The sequence below is a fragment of the Pteropus medius genome, unplaced genomic scaffold (genome assembly GCF_902729225.1).
Source record: "Pteropus medius unplaced genomic scaffold, Ma_sr-lr_union100, whole genome shotgun sequence".
NCBI lineage: Eukaryota > Metazoa > Chordata > Mammalia > Chiroptera > Pteropodidae > Pteropus > Pteropus medius.
Genome location: NW_024354498.1, coordinates 1919067 through 1937213, shown reverse-complemented (window position 1 = coordinate 1937213; position 18147 = coordinate 1919067). Strand labels below are relative to the sequence as shown.

The following is an 18147-nucleotide window of genomic DNA, read 5'->3' as shown; positions in this document are numbered from 1 at the left end:
CAGATATTGGTAAAGCCTCTGGTGGAAGCACACTCTCCAAGGAAATTAATGGCACAGTCATTTTGGTATATCTGCAGCCGGAGTCCAGTTATCCAGACAGGAAAGTTGTAGAGCAACAGAGATGGGGGTGTTCTTTTCCCAAGCTGGTAAAGAAAAATACGTTGGGAAAAGTCTAGGGAGAAAAGCAAGCAATAAATAAGATTGAGCCAAAATGTTGAGTCTAGGGATTGGGGTTCCCGCAGTTGACCAGGATATAACTACAGAGTTTGCAGCCCAGTGGAACACTGAGGGACATTTCTCCTGTCTGCTTCCTCCTTCAAAATTCCCCCACCCCATGTGTGTGTGCTTTGCCTGGCTTCCAAAGGGAGCTCTCACCCTCCTCCTCCTTGGCCATTATTATCACAACCACAATGCCAGGCAATGACTTCAAGATTTGGAAAAAAATAAGTTTGGGGTGTTTTTATTGGGAGGGGGTGTTTTTGTTTAAAATTTAAAGAGTCTTGGTCTATGCACAGTTGTTATTATTTAATCACAAGAAATCGCTATGCCCATTTTCTTGCCTGCAAAATTAAATCAATGCAACATGCCATTTTAAAGAAATTGTGATAAAGTTGGATCCACGCAGATGATTTTTAGGACACTAACCAAGGCCTGAGTTCTAAAACTGTGTAGAAATGTCCACGTCTTGCTGGCATCCAGCCCCCTAGATGTTAAGATGTCTCCCCTGGCTTCTTCAAATGTCTGTCACCTCCCACTAAATATAGGAAAACTCAGCTCCAGTTGGTGAGGAGGGTGAGGATTTTCTGAGCCCAAGAATCTTTCTATGTGTGGCCAGAGCCAGAAGACAAAGTATAAAAGAAAACAAAACAAAATAAAACTAGAAATAATGCACAAAACCTTCTCTGGTTTTTGTTTGGTTTTGTTGTTGTTTGTTTTTTTGTCTAAAGACTGTCATTAGCCATAGGCAGTATGGCTTGTGTGGGTGGTTCAGTTGAACATTGGTCTGTTCTAAAATGCTTCTGAACAGAAATTCCTACCGGACCCTGTCTTGTCTAGTGCACCATAGATTCATGAGCAGTATTAAGGAGCAGGAATAGATTCCATAGAAACCTACAGCCCTCATTCGTTAAGTCTAAAGACCAGAAACAACCCGCACACCAGGGTAAACTCCTGCCTATACATCCCTCCTCATCACTCCACCCAACTCTCCATCAGATTTGAAAATTAGAGTTTAGAGTACAGACCTGCTTTTGCTCTACAGACATCTAAAGCTCAAGGGAAAAGTCCCCTTTCCATCTGGAAAATGAATCTTAAATATACCCTCACCGAACCAGGGAAAATCTGGTTGTAAAAAAGAGCCTTGTTATATCGGAGTGCAGTCTCTCCTTATTGGGAGTGGCACTGAATTATTTTGCACAGAAGTCAAATGTTATGGGAGTTATTTTTCTCCTATAATAAACAAGCAGAGGGTTGAAGGCTATGAGGCCAAGTGCATCCCAGAATTTAAAAATGATTGCTTAATTGAGATTGTTTTTCTTTCTCTGAAGAAAACCTTTAGGTGATGGTGTTGTTAAGGCTGTAAACTTATTTATAGTCGAATCTCCTCTTTTATAATCAGCATATATATTTTTTTGACAGTGTGATTTGCCTTCAGTGTGGGATCTAAGCATGTTTGGTCATTTGCTTGGAGAATAAAAGGAACTGAGTGTATGAGCTCTAAAGGTTTTCTTTGCCTAGCAACATGCTGGTGGGTTGCATTACCCTTAGCGGTTGCCGTGAGCATGGGTTGCTGACCGAATACGTGATCCCATGTGAATGTTATGGCAATAAATCCTCTCTTTTGGAAAAGCACAGACATTTCATTAATGGTCTGAGAGACAAAGAACTAGCTGTGGGCCACACTGATGCATATATTCGGCATCAGGTTAAAAATCCCAAGGGAGCATCAATTTCCAAGTTAAAGGCAGTTTCTATTTCAAGCTAGATTGCAAAGCAATGGGATAATGCCACATGCCTTCAAATGGAACTAGTTTTAGTCATCATCCTGTAGTCCTTGAATCCAAATGAGCCTCGTTCTCTTCCCCATGAACCTTTCCATGTCTTATCTCAGAAGGGAGACCCTAATTCTAGGCCAGCCCAAGCATGAAAGAGAGGAGGTTTCACAGGATGGTACATTCCAATCAGTAGTGATCCTTATATGGACCTAATCATAATGGGAAGCCTTTTGTAAATTCTCTAACTCAGGGGCCCCCAACCCCTGGGCTGCAGATGCCTGTTAGGAACTGGGCCGCACAGCAGGAGGTAAGTGGGCTAGCGAGTACGAAGCTTCATCTGTATTTGCAGCTGCTCCCCAGAGCTAAAATCTTCATCTGTATTTGTAGTCACTCCCCAGCGCTAGCATCACCGTCTCAGCTCCACCTCAGGCACTAGATTCTCATAGGAGCACCAGTCCCTGGTGCCAAAAAGGTTGGGGACCACTGCTCTGACTGCTCTAGTGAAAAATGAGGGATGCAGATTGTCCCCCATGCCCTGGGCCTGATTTTTAAAATTCTGTGTCATTTACCTACTAGTCTTGGAAACAAAGCTAATTATTTTCCAATCTGCACTCTTGAAATGTATAGATCATTTAAAAAGATAGTTGAGAAGATTCTGGAGAGCCTTGTTTGTTCCAGATGGCTTCTGCTCCAGAAGGAGAAGCTTTTCAAGTATCCCACACAATCCTGGATGCTGTGGGGCCTTCTTTTACTCATGCCTCGAACACAACATAGGAAAATCCCATATGGGCAGGGGAGGGGGCCGAGGGGGAAGGGGAGTGTTTTAAGCAAGCTGATTGTCTGGCTGAATGTACTGTGCTCCTCCCCACACTTATCACAGAGTCAAGGCGGAGAAGGCAGTGTGGGCGGAATGCCTGTTGTACTGCCCTGGGGATTCTCACCTGTCAGCCCAGTAACAGATAGTTGGTGCGGTTCACAGCACGTGCACTGAAAACTGGCTGTTGTACCTTATGCTTTAATTATTCCAACCAGTGTCGTTTCTAGTTTTTTTTCTCTCTCCTAATGAACCTTCAACTACTTGTACCTTGTTTTCGCTCATGGAAAAGTTGCATAATAATTGGTTGTTTGCAAACCTGTGAGAAAGATAAGACTGTTTCAAAGTGATGTATGGGTTTTTAAAGAGCCATGTAGCGTGAAACCTGAATTTTTTAAATTAGAGCTTCGTTGAAAGTAAACTGTCCTTTCCTATATGTGTTGTCCAATAAAAGATAGAACGTGGAACTTGCTAAATCCCACATACAGTGAATTTGAGCCTTAATAACAACAACAGAAAATACATATTAAATATAGATCTCTCAAAATATCCATTGCATTTGTTTAAGGATTCTGTTCTGTACTATGCTGCATATTGACTTGGGAGACTGCATTAAAATATGAAGACAGTTTTTATAACATTAAACCAGAATTTAATTTTGAAGCTGAACATGGATCACTTGTATATAAACAAAGAGAACACTGAGGTAAATTTTGAATCCTGCCCAACTCCCCTCATTAAGAAAGAAGGGAATGGCCCAAGGCAACACAATGCCCTTATTTAGAATCTACTCTGCCGACAAATGATCAGGCTGGCATATTTGTTTCTGACTGATATTCCCTGCTCTGTGCGTGTGTATTAGATTTAGAGCACCAGGCTAAACCGCAGCCCAGCAGGATGTCTGGCACCCATGACCAGATGGGCACTCGTTCAGGAAAACCTGGAACCCACCCCCACAGACCCTATTGAATTTGCACCCAGTCACATTGTGTGCACAGTGATAGTCCTCCTTTTGGAAACTGACCTCTATGAAACAAAAGCTGAAGACTCATTTTTGCTTAGGATGTTTAGAAGTACATCTGATTTTTTTTTTTTTTAATGGCAGACACTGAGGCAAAGATACGAATCATGGTGTTGGGGTCTCTGCATACCAGATAGGTAGGTAACACACTTGCCTTTAAAACAGTGTGGTCTTGGGAACCTGGTCCCTTAAATCTTCATATTGTGAAGTTGCCCAAGCATCTGGGAGTATCAGAAGACCCTAGAGGGGTATAGGTGATTCCTTTTGGCTTATGGTCATGTTGGCCATTAATTAAGTTTTAGAGACTCTCCATCTTCAGCAGCAGGAGAAATGGTTCATCTTTCTTAGGACAACCGAGGTATGATCTGCCCCTCTCTTTTGATCTGGTCCTTCAGCTTTATTTTTATTGTGCTTTGTAATGAACTCTATCCCATCTGAGCAAAGGGAATTTCTGAGCCTCTATGGAAGTAAAATGAACTCATCATAAAGGCCATCCTTGGAGGAGGAATTTCAATGATGCCTAGTTCCTCAGGCAATATTTAACTTCATTTGCAGTGATCAGTCAGGCATAGTTTTACCCATGGTACCCAATAATTCAGAATGAGAAGCCCCACTTAGACAACATGGCATTTCACTGGTTCTTATATCTCATTTCTCTCCATGTGAGAGAATATCTAGCTCTCTGAAGACATGAAAATCAATTTAGACTTGATTCATATTTTATATTTACTCACATATTTATTTGAACTCATAAAAAGTTTATTGACATAATGTAGAAGGTGAAGAACTAAAATACATTCCAAATATTGACCAAAATAGTATGGGAAGTAGCTTAGAGAATTTCCAAATTTCAAAATCACTGTTATGCATATCACCATATCCCTCTCCATAAAATCATATCCCTCCTCAAAACCGCACCTTCCAAGTGGTGAATTCTTGAGTTTATTTGCTCTGCAAGGTGCCAAACATGAGGATAAACTAAAGTAAGAAGTGCAGCCAACTAGAAGGAAGAGATATAAATGTACAAACAGGACATTTCTGCTAGAGTCTCAGGCATTCAGGAGGTTCATAATCATCATACAAATATATAAAATTTTTAGTGAGCTATTTTCATTTGAATCCATTCTCTTCAATTCTTCACATCAAGCCTGCAAAAGAGAAACCAGAGGAAGCATTAGTTTAGCTTTCATGAGATATTTTGGGGGCAGCTTTTAAATCAATGTGATAAGTACATGTCAAAATTGAAGGTGTCATCTTCACTTGGAAATTTCACCTCTTGATTTCGTAAATGTAAAGTGAACTATGAGTAGACAGTGTGACCATCAACTTTGGTTCTAGTGATTTAAGTAATTCCAAACTAAATTAGATAGGATGGCTTCCTTCTGAAGGATTAGAGTATGATACTAAACTGACAATTATGCCTTGCAACACCTTTGGTGCAGGTGGTCAATTTGCAATCATGGCTCCAGTTCTCTACCCATTCCTATATCTGTCCCCATGACCATGGCACCTTTTAGTTTCCTGCTATTGTGGTTAGGGTATAATTCCTCATATCTGGATTTAACCACATGACTTGCTTTGGCCAAAAGAATGAAGCTGACGATGGTGTGCCAGGCCTGAGCCTAAGCCTCAGCAGATATCACATGTTTTTGTTTACTCTCTTGAGCCTCTGCCATTGCCATGAGTAGGCTAAGCCCAGGCTTACCTGCTGATCCCAGGAGAAGGACAAGAAACCTTTGGAACAGAGCTACCCAGCTAACATGCCCCAACCTAGCCCCATTTAGGGCAGAGCCCTCAGCTGCCACAGATGCGTAAGTCAGCCCAGCCTAGATCAGCTGAGCCACAAACGTATGAGGCAGAATAAGAAATTATTTTATTCTAAGCCATTGGATTTGGGGGTGGTTGGTTATGCAGCAATAGCTAATTAATATGATGCCATTTCTTTTAAAAGCTCTTGTAATGCAGGGATCATTGGACATTATTTACACGTTTGTTTTCCATTCTTTCTTGTTGTCATTCCTTGTGTGTTTTACTTATGTGAATGGGCTGAATCTTTTTCTAAGACGTGGAATGCTTGTGTTGTTTTATTAACAATGACGGAGCAAAGAAAATTCCACAAACAAGTCCCCCCACCTCCACCCTACTATGGCAGACTCTGTGGCTTGGGTCTCTCCATATCCATCCACAACCACCTTCTTCCTTGTTCTTCTCTACTATAAAGGCTGGTTACCAAAGACTTCACTTCCCAGTCTCTCTTACAACTAAGAGCAGCATGGGACCCCATTGTGGCCAAAGAGCACTGAGGAGAATTCTGCAGCAGAGATCATTTAGAAAGATTTGCTGTCCTATGTGCTTCTTTAGAGAATAAAAGCCTGTCGTGTCATTTAGCATTTATAGTATTGCTGTGATGCAGTTTGCATTATACTCATTGTTGAGATGAAATACACAGAGGTTCAAAAAGCAGAGTAAGTAGCTCAAAGTCTCATTGCTGATAAATAGAAAAGCTAGAATTTGAACTTGGACATCCTAACTTGGGCTCCTTCCACTCCACTAACGGGGAAGGTTTGGATGGTTCTCAAACCAGAGGGAAAGGTAGGAAGGTATTAATAAATGCAGAATTGAAAACATCACCAGCAGTCAGCACAGGTTCTTGTATTTCTAGCATTTAGTTTTTTGTTTTGTTTTTTTTTTTAGAAACTCCATTTTCAGTCCATGCCAGTCACCAAGAAGAAGCAAGAAAGCGCCACTTTCCCAGCCCAGGATTTTTAGCAAAATACATTTTGTTGACCAGCAACTCCATTCCGGCCCACCATGTGGGCCTGTCTCCCTCATATACCTTGCACTGAGTTTGCTGGTCACTTACTGCTTTTGTAACATGACAAGAGCCTTCAGGCCTCTCCCTCTTTGCTTATAACTTTTGACTACCCACCCCGTGACTCTCCTCTTAACAGGCTGCATTATTTACCCATATATATCATCTCTTTCCTCTCCATTGCGATTATTTACCCATATGCATCATCTCTTTCCTCTCATAGCTTTCCCACCATCGCTGTCCTGCCACTAGGCTGTGACCTTCTGAAGAGTGTGAACATGTCCTATTTTTACATCACATTGCCTATCACAGCACCTGACACATAGCAGGGGCCTGAGGACTGATGAGTTGGCCCACTAGAGAAGTGAGAACAGGACAAGAGTTGGAGTTGGAGCTATAGCCAAACCCACATTCTCTAATGTGAGGCAGCAGGAATGAGCAAGGGGCCACAGATACAGTAAATAAAGAGTGCTGATTTGATGTGCTATGTCCCCATAGTGCTGTCAGGTCTGCCCTAAACCCCACCCCATAGCCAGGGTGTATTGAAGACATTTTACCGCTGTGGTCACTGTGCTGGGTGACATATGGCCAGTCTCTGGCTAAGTGAGAGCCCTGTGACAAGCTGCCCTCGAAGCCGAGACATTCCTTCAGCTTCTCTGAGCTACATGGAAGGGGTGATGATTCATAGCAAATTGTCACTGAAGTATGTCCTGTGAGGTGTGATTTCTCTCCGAGAAGTGTCCAGACTGTGAAGCACCATCTGCAACCCAGAAATGGGAACCATTTCTGTGACAGGCTTGATATGGACTTTGACCACCACCTATCTGTCCCAGGTAGTGAAATTACGGCTATACTGAGAAATTTAGGATGAGCCATTTGCAATGACTCTTTAGTGACTGTTTAAAAGCCCTAAAGTGCCCCTTCGCAACTAGTGCAGCTTGTGGACCTCTCTAACTTTGAGACAGTTTTGGAAACCCAGAAAAACCTTTATCCAGTTTGCCCAGTCCATTGTGGCACTGAGATGGCCATATTATTCAGAAAAGTGAATTCGTTATGCTACACTGGCCTAGGGCAGCAGTGCTCTTCCCCTTTGTTCACCTTGCCTGCGAGCCAAGGGAAGCCTGGGAACCTGGCTGAAGAGGGGGACGCTGGACCAGTACAATCAGCCTATGTTCCATGTGGGAGTGGAGGAACAGCCAATGGTGATGGTGCCAGTTTTGAATATCTACTATGTGCCAGGCATGCCATCACTGGCTCTTACAGTTACCTCATTTAATCTACAAAGTGAACCCAATTCTTCCTTGCAGAAGAAGCCATGCAGGAGGCAGCAGAGGGAATAGAGGAGTCATTGCAGTTGTCTTTCAGACAGGCCAACCTGTAACCACCCCGCCTCCCACCCCCCCCAGCTTCCTTCTCCCGCCCAGGTCCCAGTAGGGCCTAGCAACCTTGGGCACAGGACAGTGCTGATGGATAAGGTCACACATGGTCCTTTCAGGAGTGCAAAGCCCTCAGAGGACTAGCATCTCCATCCTTGGCCTTGTGGGGCTCAGTGTGTACTCAAAATGGTTGTGTGTTACCAGAATACAAGAATCCAGGAATCCGGAGACCTGGGGTCAGGGCTTGAATTTAGAAATGAGAACAATGGGAAGGGATCCAGAGCTAAAATTGCCCAGGCTGGAAAGCACACTTGTTTGTCAGGTTGTTGGAATGCAAGTGTATTGGGCGGTATCCCGGGCTGCACTGCTATGCTGCCTAGACACCAGCTGTCAACTATTCTCCTGTGTCCTGTTCTCCTGTAAGGGACATTTGTGAGAATGATGAGGAATGCGAGACATCCTGCTGAAAAGTCACTTTCCAACGATCCCAGATATCTTTTGTACTCAAACCAAAAAGACATAGAAGCCCCACTTCTAGTGTACATTTGAGTTCACCTTGGCTGGTGCAGGGGTGATACACCAGATATCTCCCTTGTGTCACCCTAAGTCCAGGCTGAAAAGCATGTGATGTTTACACCTTTTCATGAACCATTTATAGCTGTGTTACTCATAGTCACCGTGGCCCCGCATACATCATTTAGGAAATGGACTCCACTCAACACTTGTCTGCATTTGGTCCTTTAACCAGACACTCAGGGGGTGCTACAATGATTACTTCCTCCTATGTGGTGCTAAATCATAGAGCCATAAACACAGTGACACTCAAAAGTAGTCAAGGGAAAGGCCAGGCTTCATGTTCTGTCCGATTCCATACGCAATGGCCGACCATGTACCCAGAGCAAACTTGTTGAAGCTTTCACGTTTGTTAGAAGGCATTTGTGAAATCCTCTGGTTTATGAAGCACATTCACACACACTGACCCATGCAGTCATCATGACCACACAATGAGGAAAGCAGTGTAAGCTACAACTAAGGCTCCTATGGAACCTCACGCACCAAGGTCAAGAGACAGGCAGTGCACAGGCTGGAATCACACCCAGGCAACTCCAAACTCAAAACTCTTTCTTTTATCCCAACCACTTATAAAGTGAAAGAAGCAAAACTCTTAGCAAAAACTTTTTTCTTAAACTATGAATCATCTGCCAAAATTGGCTTTTGTGGATCATTAAGCCTTTGGTGGCTCAAGTAAAAATTGAAATGTTTCAACCAATATCTAGTAAAAGCAGGAAAGGTAAGAAAGTCACAAAGAGCAAGACTGGTTTTTTTAAAATTCTGTACCTGAAATCAAGATTCAAGTAGTGTATGTGCCGCATGTGGAGAATTTATGTCACCTTAAGGCAAGGCAAATTGTGTGTCCAGGTCAAATTTCATTAAAATAAGTTCAGAGGGGTTTTTTTAATCCTATTATATTGAGAATTTGTTGTTTGGGATATAAAGTCAGAGCCAGGGGACAGCAGCTGAGACAACATTGAATTTGGGGAGATGCTGGTAGAGAAAGTGCAATCCAAGGCCACTGGCAGCTCCTGGTTTTGTGGTCAATTCTCTCCAACCATCAGAACACACACGTCCCTGTTTCTAAAGGGACCAGTGATTTCACTGGAGAAACACTAACCCAAGACTTTCCTAGCACGGAAGAGCTCAATAACATCCAGAGGTAGACAAAGTTATAAACCAGTTGAATAGACTGCTGTCTTTCCCCAACGCTAAACTTTTTTTCAAAACTTGTATAAAATGTGCATAAGTAATCTTTACATACCGACAGTATATTAGAGGCAACCTTTCAGAATTTCCAAAGATAGTGAAACTCTTCTATGTAGTTTAGGCCCGAGTATTTGAGGCCTAGAGACAGTGGTACTTATATCAGAAATAGTCAGCATTCTCTTAGAAATGCTAAGCAATGGTCTATGTATGGCAGCTAGGGGTGCTGAAACATCCAAATGGAAAATCAATTTTTTGATGTAAAATTAACAGAACCTATGAAACAAATGTAGGCCTCCCTGTCTCTCTCCATAAGGCATCCTGGAAAGCACATCGTCGTGGCGATCACCTTAGAGCCGATTGACTTTGCCCATTTGTTTGATTATAGTGACTGGTCCAAACACTCAGAATTCAAATAAACACCTGGCCTTTGATGTACCATTAGGCAAAGCTATAACTATAAAGCTTTATAATCTTCTAAAACTAGTAAAACTATTTTCAAAGATGAATGGAACTACAGTTTTAGTATTGCTCCTCATTTTAGAAATTAGGAAATTAGGATTGAGTCACTCGTACACAGCAAGTTAATGGCTGGTACAGGATTAAAAGCCTGACTGGAGTTCTTTCCCCTACGCTAAACTTTTTTTCAAAACTTGTATAAAATGTGCATAAGTAATCTTTACATACCGAGAGTATATTAGAGGCAACCTTTCATGAACAACTGATACATAGAAATATATCTGTAGTGTATCAATATTTGACTTAACAAACATTCTTGTACTTGTGCTAATGAACACCAAAATTTAATATTAAAAACTGTCATGCCTTCTCAGAATTGAGCAGGGTTTCTTTTTAATATTTTTATAGAGTAAAATGTACAAATCTTAAGTGAACAGCTTGATGAATTTTTTACATATGTATATACCCGTGTATAGCTTTTATTTTTACATAGCCCTTAAATACTACGATATATGCAAGCATATCCTCAAGGTTTGTTCATCTGTTTGAGAAAAATTAGTTCCAAGACACAATAAAACAAGTATTGCTTTTAAAAGAAAGGGAGGCAAGGAGGAAATAAAAAGAAATTTTCAATGGTCAGATAAATTGAGAAGTACTGAGTTAAGCAAAGATAAATCATTTTCTTAGTTTTAGGGCTCCTCAGAGCTTTAAATAAACAAATGCATATTGTGTGTGTTGGGTGTGGGGATGATACTATGTAGAATTTTCAAAATTTACTCCATCACTGAACCACTTTTCCAGTTTTCTATTGTTTGTATTATCATTCACTGTATCACAAATAGTATATGTAGTATTTCTTCAGGTGGATACACCAGTTTACTTAATCATAATCTTTTTATTGGACACTTAGGTTCTTAATTGATTTTGATGTCATAAGTGAACAAAACTTTTTCCACATGAACATTTTCTTTAGAATGGATTCCATCAAGGCCTAACTGGGCTGGGCGATACATAAATCCACCATGGCTGTGACTTTCTGCATTTGCTAAGCCCCACACCCTCATCATCCAGGCCAGCATTGCGCCTGCTATCCAGTAGACACTCAATATTCTTTGAGATTAAGCAAGTGTCTGTTTCGTGATCATTTCCCCACTCATCTCTGTGAATTCCATAAGAGGAAAATGGATAACTTTTTGTTTCATTGAGCACCTCTTTGATTACTAGTGAGACTATACATTTTCTCATGCTTCTCTACTAATTATACATCCACTTTTGAGAATAGGGAGTTCATTTTCTTTATCTGTTTATCTATTAAGGTGTAGTGTTTTGCTTCCCGGTTTGCATGGGCTCTTTACATAATTGTACATTTCATGGAAAACAATTTTCTTGATAGAGTTTTCTCTTTAATGCTTTATTCAAGTGTAGAAATTAGCAAGGTTTTGCAGGATGATTTCAATGGCTCTTCTTTAAAAAGCTATCTGAGGAAGCTTAATCAATGACTTTGTTTTCACCCCTAATCACTCCAACCATTATTTTAAAAGTTAAGTATAGCCAAATTCTACCTTTTGAAGCCATCATCAAAGGACTTTAATTTTTATCATCTTAAAAAAGAACATTCATGACAAGGAAAGAAGCATCACTTTGGACATGTGGGGTCTTATATAGGCTGTTGTAAATCACTCCCAAAGTTGTGGGGTGGGGTTTTTTTAACCACCCAGAAGAGGAGCTCAAACTTGGCTGCACATTAAAATCACCTGTTGAGTTTTTAAAACTCCCAAGGCTCTTGCTGCCCCAGACCAATGACACAAGAGTCTCTGGGGCTGGGATCAGTATCGTTTTTAAAGCTCCCCAGGCCTCTGATGCTCAACCAACACTAAGAACCATTGGCCTAGAAGCAAGTGCTTGTCAGATTTTAATGTCCACAGGAAGCAACAGGGGATCTTGTTAAACTGCAGATTCTGACTCAGGAGGTCAGAATTCAGACCTCCTTGGGTGAACCTGAGGTTGTATGCATTTCTAGCAATCCTCCAAAAGAATGCTGTTAGTCTTGGTCCACGGACCACACTTTGAGAATCAAGAGTCTAGAGCAGTTGGTTATAGTGGGGGTAGAGGGGGACATTTTGCCCCCTGCTGGACATTTGGCAATATGTGGAGACATTTTCAGTTATTACAACCAGGAAGAGGGGGTGCCACTGGTACCTGGTGGGTAGAGGCCAGGGATACTGTAAGCATCCTACGGTAGGAGCCAGGATAGTCCCACCCTAAAGAGTTAGCCAGCCCAAATTGTCAATAGTGCTGAGGTTGAGAAATGCTTCTGTGAAACAAAATGATCCCAAACCTGAGCTGGGACAGCTGTGTGCTCCGGTGTGATGATTGGTCCCTTCTGGGAAGCATTGTTGATAAAATATATGAGTGATTTTCTGATCAACTTTAATGAGATTAAGAGCCCCTTCTGGGAAATTAGATTTACCTGCCTTGCTAAATTAGCTGTGTCACAGAGTTTAACAACCACTTGCACCTGGTCTAACAGTGTTATCTAACCACATACTTTCCTAGCCCAAGTTTTTGAACTGGCTTTTTGAAGCTTCTTTAAGCAACTCTGAAATAAAGCTTTGGCGTGTGCTTATGATCAATTCACCAGAGAAATTGCCTTAATGCCCTTTGTCTTGCCAGCTTCCAAGCTGCATCCTAAGTGAGACTCTGTCTATACATTCAACTCATGTTTACTGAGTGCCTGCTCGCACATTTTAGTGCACACTCTGCCTTCAGACATCAGCTCTTCTGCTTCCTAGCTGTGTCACCTGGGGCAAATGTTCTTCTGAAGTACAGGAAAGTAATAGTATCAAGCTCACAGGATTGTTGTGAGAATAACATATTAAAGCATTTAGCAGAATTCCTCCCACATAGTAAATGCCCAATAAATGTGCATTTACTATTACTATTATTCTGAGACAAAGACCCACAAAAAGCTTAAAAGTCCTTCCTCTACCTTCCAAGCAAGATTCAGTCTTTGACATCTTGGCCTCAATCTCTTTGTGGTGCTGATGGTTGACAGAGCTCTAAATGGGTGGAGAGGAGAATTGAAAGGAGTGAACTGAGTCAAAATTACAGGAAAAAAGAAGGGCTGGGACAATCAGTAGATAACTGGATTTTGGGGGCAGAATGAAGAGAGATTTAGGGTAAGAAGTCTCTAGGATGAAGGAATCTTGGGCTGATAATGAATCAGCCCAAGAGAATTTTTAGGTAGCTTTACTATATGTAAATCTCTCTTGGGTGAAGATTTGCATTCTTTTTTGAGGCCATTTTTAGCAAATAGTTTGTTTCTTTTGGATGAGGCTGTAAACCAGATGCCTGGCATTATTTTGATTATATGCCAGAAAATGTCTTACACCCTGTGGAGACACTAGTGGACAAGTTTTCACCCTTCATGGAAATGAACAATAAAGTGATGGCAATCCACTTCCCCATGGTGATGGGTGCCACTGTGATAGGACAAACACAGGAAGCTGTGCATGTTGTGTCCAGTTTAAGGGTCTAGAGAAAGGCTTTTCAGAAAGAGTATTTAAACTGAGACCTGAATTATGGGCAGAAGTTAGCCAGCCAATGGGTAGGAGAGGAGAGAGAGATTGGTAAAAAACACTCTGAGCATGTGTAAAGGCCTAGAGTCAGCAGGGCACCTTCATGAACGGGGAGAATTTCACTAGAGTTGGAGCAAGGACTGCCCTGGGTGGGTAGAACTGCAAGATGGAAAAAATCTGGCGAGTCTGAGTCAGTTAATGCAGGCCCTAAAGGTAACGGGGAGCCACTCAAGGATGCTCAGCAAGGCAGTGACATTATCACTTTTATGTTTTTTCTCTTTGAAAGATCTGTTGACTGCAGGGTTCTGGCAACTAGAAACGAGAGAAAAGGCTTTGAGGAGTGAAGCGCACAGGTCACTTTAACAGCTGTGGGCAATTTATGCACCAATTATTCAGTGAGGTACCTGTGTGACAGCAACAAGAATGGTGGGTGAATGGAGTTTGCAAACCTTCTTTCAAAATAAAGAGAGTGGGAAAACGTAGCAGAAACTCATAACACTTGACCAAGGACTCTTGCCTGAGGATTGAGAAAGGCCTTTTTCTATTAGCAAATACCCAGAAGCTCCTCACCAAAGCATTTCAGCTCCAGCTCTCAGACTTCCCTCAAGGGCTTAGGAAAATTCCCATGAGCCACACAAACATTACTTAGAGAACGGAATACGAGACAAATCGCAAGTGACCACAGACTGCTAGGTAGGCAGTGGGAACTCATGCTGCTCTCACCTATCAATTTGCAGTATTTTGTGGGCTAGGAAAAATGTGAGCTTAAATAAAGCAGAAATGGACAGTCCCTCCAATCCCATGGCTTTATTTATTGAACAAGGGAAGTAAACCTTTGCAGGGAGACAGATCCATTCCTAACGATTTAACCATTAATAAAGCCCTGCTAAAAATGGAACTCAGGAGAGAAGATAGCTTGTCAGAAGGCAAAGGAGTGGGCCCCATTAGACAAAATAGGTCAGGCAGAGAGAAAGTCTCATGTCTCCTGATGAGTTATGTTGATCAGAGATGACAGGCCTTGTCGTTTTCTAACCGATTGAAAAGAGAATATACAAGAGGTTTTTTTCTTGTTGCCTTTCTTAGAAGATGGCTGTTTGAAAGAATATGCTAAAAAGAAAAGAACTGATCATATTTATCACAGTTTCAAGTTCGGTGCTTAAAAATCTCTCTGTGGGTGTGTGCACGTGTGTTGGTGTGTGTGTTTTCAGAGACATAAGTTTTTACAGAAAAAAAACAAAAACTCTGCTTCTCCTAGGGAGTGCCTGTGGCTGGATCACTGTCTTTCATCTGGGATTAATGAAACAGCAAGCCCTGAGGAGGGTGGCCCTTCCATTGATTTGATTTTTGGTGATACTCTGCTTTTTTCTTGTTTCTTGTTTTCTTTTTTCTTGTGGTTATTCTGTTTTCACCCTTGGAACAAGCCGAGGAGAGGAAACAGCATGTAAAAGCTAAAATCCCTCAAACACTGGATTTGCCTCCCCTAAGAGGTTCTGCTTTGGCTTCTCTTCTTTTGGAGCACGTCTTTCTTAATGGCTCAGGGAGTGAAGGAAACCCTTTTTCAAGTGTTCAAGGTATACACTTTACTTATAGGTTGTCTGGTTTATAAGGGCTTCTTGTGTTAAAAACACCAGGGAAACTGGCTTCACATTTGGAAATAATCTCCCCAAAGATAAACGACATTTGGATTTGGTTTTTTAAATAAATATAAGAAATTGTGGGTGGTGAAGATCAGTGGGGCTGAAAGAAAAGCGAATACTGAAATGTTAAGGTTCTGTGACTTTGGACAAATCTCACTTCTCCGAACTTCAGTTTTCTCATCGGTAACAAAAAAAGAGGAGTAGGCTGCTGTGGTGGGCATCCTCCCAGGTGGCCCCCAATGAGTCTTGCCTCCTGATATTCACACCTTTGTGCAGTCCCCTCCAACACTGAGTAGGGCTGATTCATGCAATTGATAGCATATTACAGAAATAGTGGAGTGTGACCTTACAAAGCTAGGTCATGAAAGTCATTGTGGCTTCCACCCTGCTCGCTCTCAGATCATTGGCTCTGGGGAAGCCAGCTTCCATGTTGTGAGGGCACTCGAGCAGCCCAGTGGCGAGGTCCACCTGGGAAGGCACCAAAGCATCCTAACAACAGTCATCACCAACTAGCCAGCGGCATGAGTGCACCATCTTGAAGGTGGATCTTCTAGTCTTAGTCAAGGCTTTAGATAACTGCAGTCGCAGCCAGCATCTTGACTACAACCTCATGACAGACATCAGGCCAGAACCACCGAGCTCAGCCACTTCTGAATTCCTGATCCACAGAAACTCTGAGAGAATATTTATTATTGTTTTAAGCTGCTAGGTTTGGGATTATTTGTTACATAGCAATATATAACTAATACAGTTGCTTTAGGCCAAGTCCAGCTCTTATAATTTATGTGTCAATGAATAGATGTGATTGGTCAGAATCATAAAAAGTTGGCATTTTCTTGTCCAAAACCAGATCTTAGCTTCAGAGTAGGGCCATATTGCTTTGGGCATTTCTGAAATGGTGAGTAGACAGACTCTGGAGACCTAGCATCCTGAGAACTCATGGATTCAACTTTGTGGGAGCAGGCCAACATAGCTGGCTGGCCTATCAATTAGTCCTTAGTACATCACGCTGAAAACATAACCCACTTACATAACCCCAGAGACTGAACTCGTTAAAAGAAACTCTAATGGAATGGGGACTTGCTTGGACTCTCCACTTAACGAGTCACTCCAGAGGGTGACCCTGGGATTATTTCGAGGGAACAACAGCCCTGGCAGCTTGAGATGAATTGGGATAAGGGTTAAAAGTTGCTGAGTTCATGGTTAAACTCAGGTGACTCGCCAGGGTAAGGGACATATCTGGAAAGCAGGTAGTATACAGTGGACCTACTAGGCTCTGTCTTGGTTAGATTAAATGACATTGATGATTCTCTGACCTGCGAGAATATGACTCTACTTATTGCTGGCTAGACACGCATCACAAAATTGACAAAGCACAGCACACTCACTAGTGGGGACCGGAGTGTCCTCAGCTCCTTCTAAGCCCAATATGGCTCTTGTTCTGGACTCATATGGCAGTCTGGATAACTTAGCATCTCTTCTTCATGTTCCGTCCCAAAGGGAGGCTGTGGCTCACTACTGGGTCACTCTGAATAAGTGAACATCTATGCTGCATGGCTTTCCAAGAATGCTTGGCTGTTTTCCACATTTAGAGACTTTCATCCCAGCAGCTTTGACATTCAACCAAAGAAATGCTTTTCCAAGCAAGAAACATTTCAGTCTGGTTTATCCAAGGAGGATCTGAGAAACATCCTCTAACTCAGCCCTTCTGACCCAAGCTGTACATTCAACTCACCTGGAGGTCTTATGAAACATACCACTCCCTCAAATAATTAATTTGTCAGAAGTGGGGCTCGAGCAAATCCAGGTGATCCTATTGTGCTGTCAGTGCTGAGGACCATGGATCTAACTGTATCCGACAATTTGTTGCTGCCTGACTCCAGGACTAAGATAACTAGAATAAAAATAAGTCATCCTCACCCAAAGCCCAAAGCTGGACAACTCAGTTAGTCAGAAATTGGCTTCAGTTCTTATGTCATAATATTTGAGAAAAGCTATATAACTGTCTATCAATCAGCCAAGTAGCTATGATGCTGGTCCTGTCTTGTATTGGACTTGAAAAGTGTTCAAATTTAGAATCTCTTTTGTGTTTTGCTTCCACTACCTGGACATCCATAATAATATGCTCAAATAAAGATGATCAACCCCAGCTTTTTGGTCTCTGCATATAATTGAGACTTGACAAGGCCTTCCTTAGAAATATTTCTGTAGAGATTAGAAAAATGATTCCTCTTCTTTCTTCCCAATCATTGCATCCAGGGATCTCTGTATTATTTCTTACAATTGCATGTGAATCTAGATTTACCCCAAAACAAAAAGTTTAACTAAAAAGAAAACCAGGTGGTGGACTACACTTGGCCTGTGAGGCCTGGTTTGCCAACCCTTGGACTGTAGCAGTGTCAGAATTTAATAAATAGTTACAGAAATGAATGAATGTAGGTGAGTTGATGTCACTGACAGAATTCCTCATCCATTGTATTAGGATTGCCCTCATAATTTACACAGTACATTTCACTCACATGGGGCTTTTCCCACCTGCCACATGGAAAGTCAGCCTAGAGTAATGGTTAAGAGGCAGACAGCGTGAATTTGAATCCTGGATGCCTCACTGTCTAGTTGTGCCACCTTGGGGAAGTCATGTAACTTCTCTGTGCCCCAATTATCTCACCTGTAAAATGGAAGTATTATGTATACTAAC

General features: G+C 41.9%; 1 protein-coding gene across 1 annotated transcript in view; it reads right to left on the bottom strand.

Moving 5' to 3' along the window:
• Window positions 1–4553: 4553 nt before the first annotated feature.
• SMPX (small muscle protein X-linked) overlaps window positions 4554–18147 on the bottom strand; it is a 49026-nt gene continuing 35432 nt past the window's right edge. The window contains exon 5 of the mRNA XM_039852276.1: window positions 4554–4977. The gene's annotated coding sequence lies outside the window, so the exon portion shown is untranslated. The remainder of the gene's footprint in view (window positions 4978–18147) is intronic.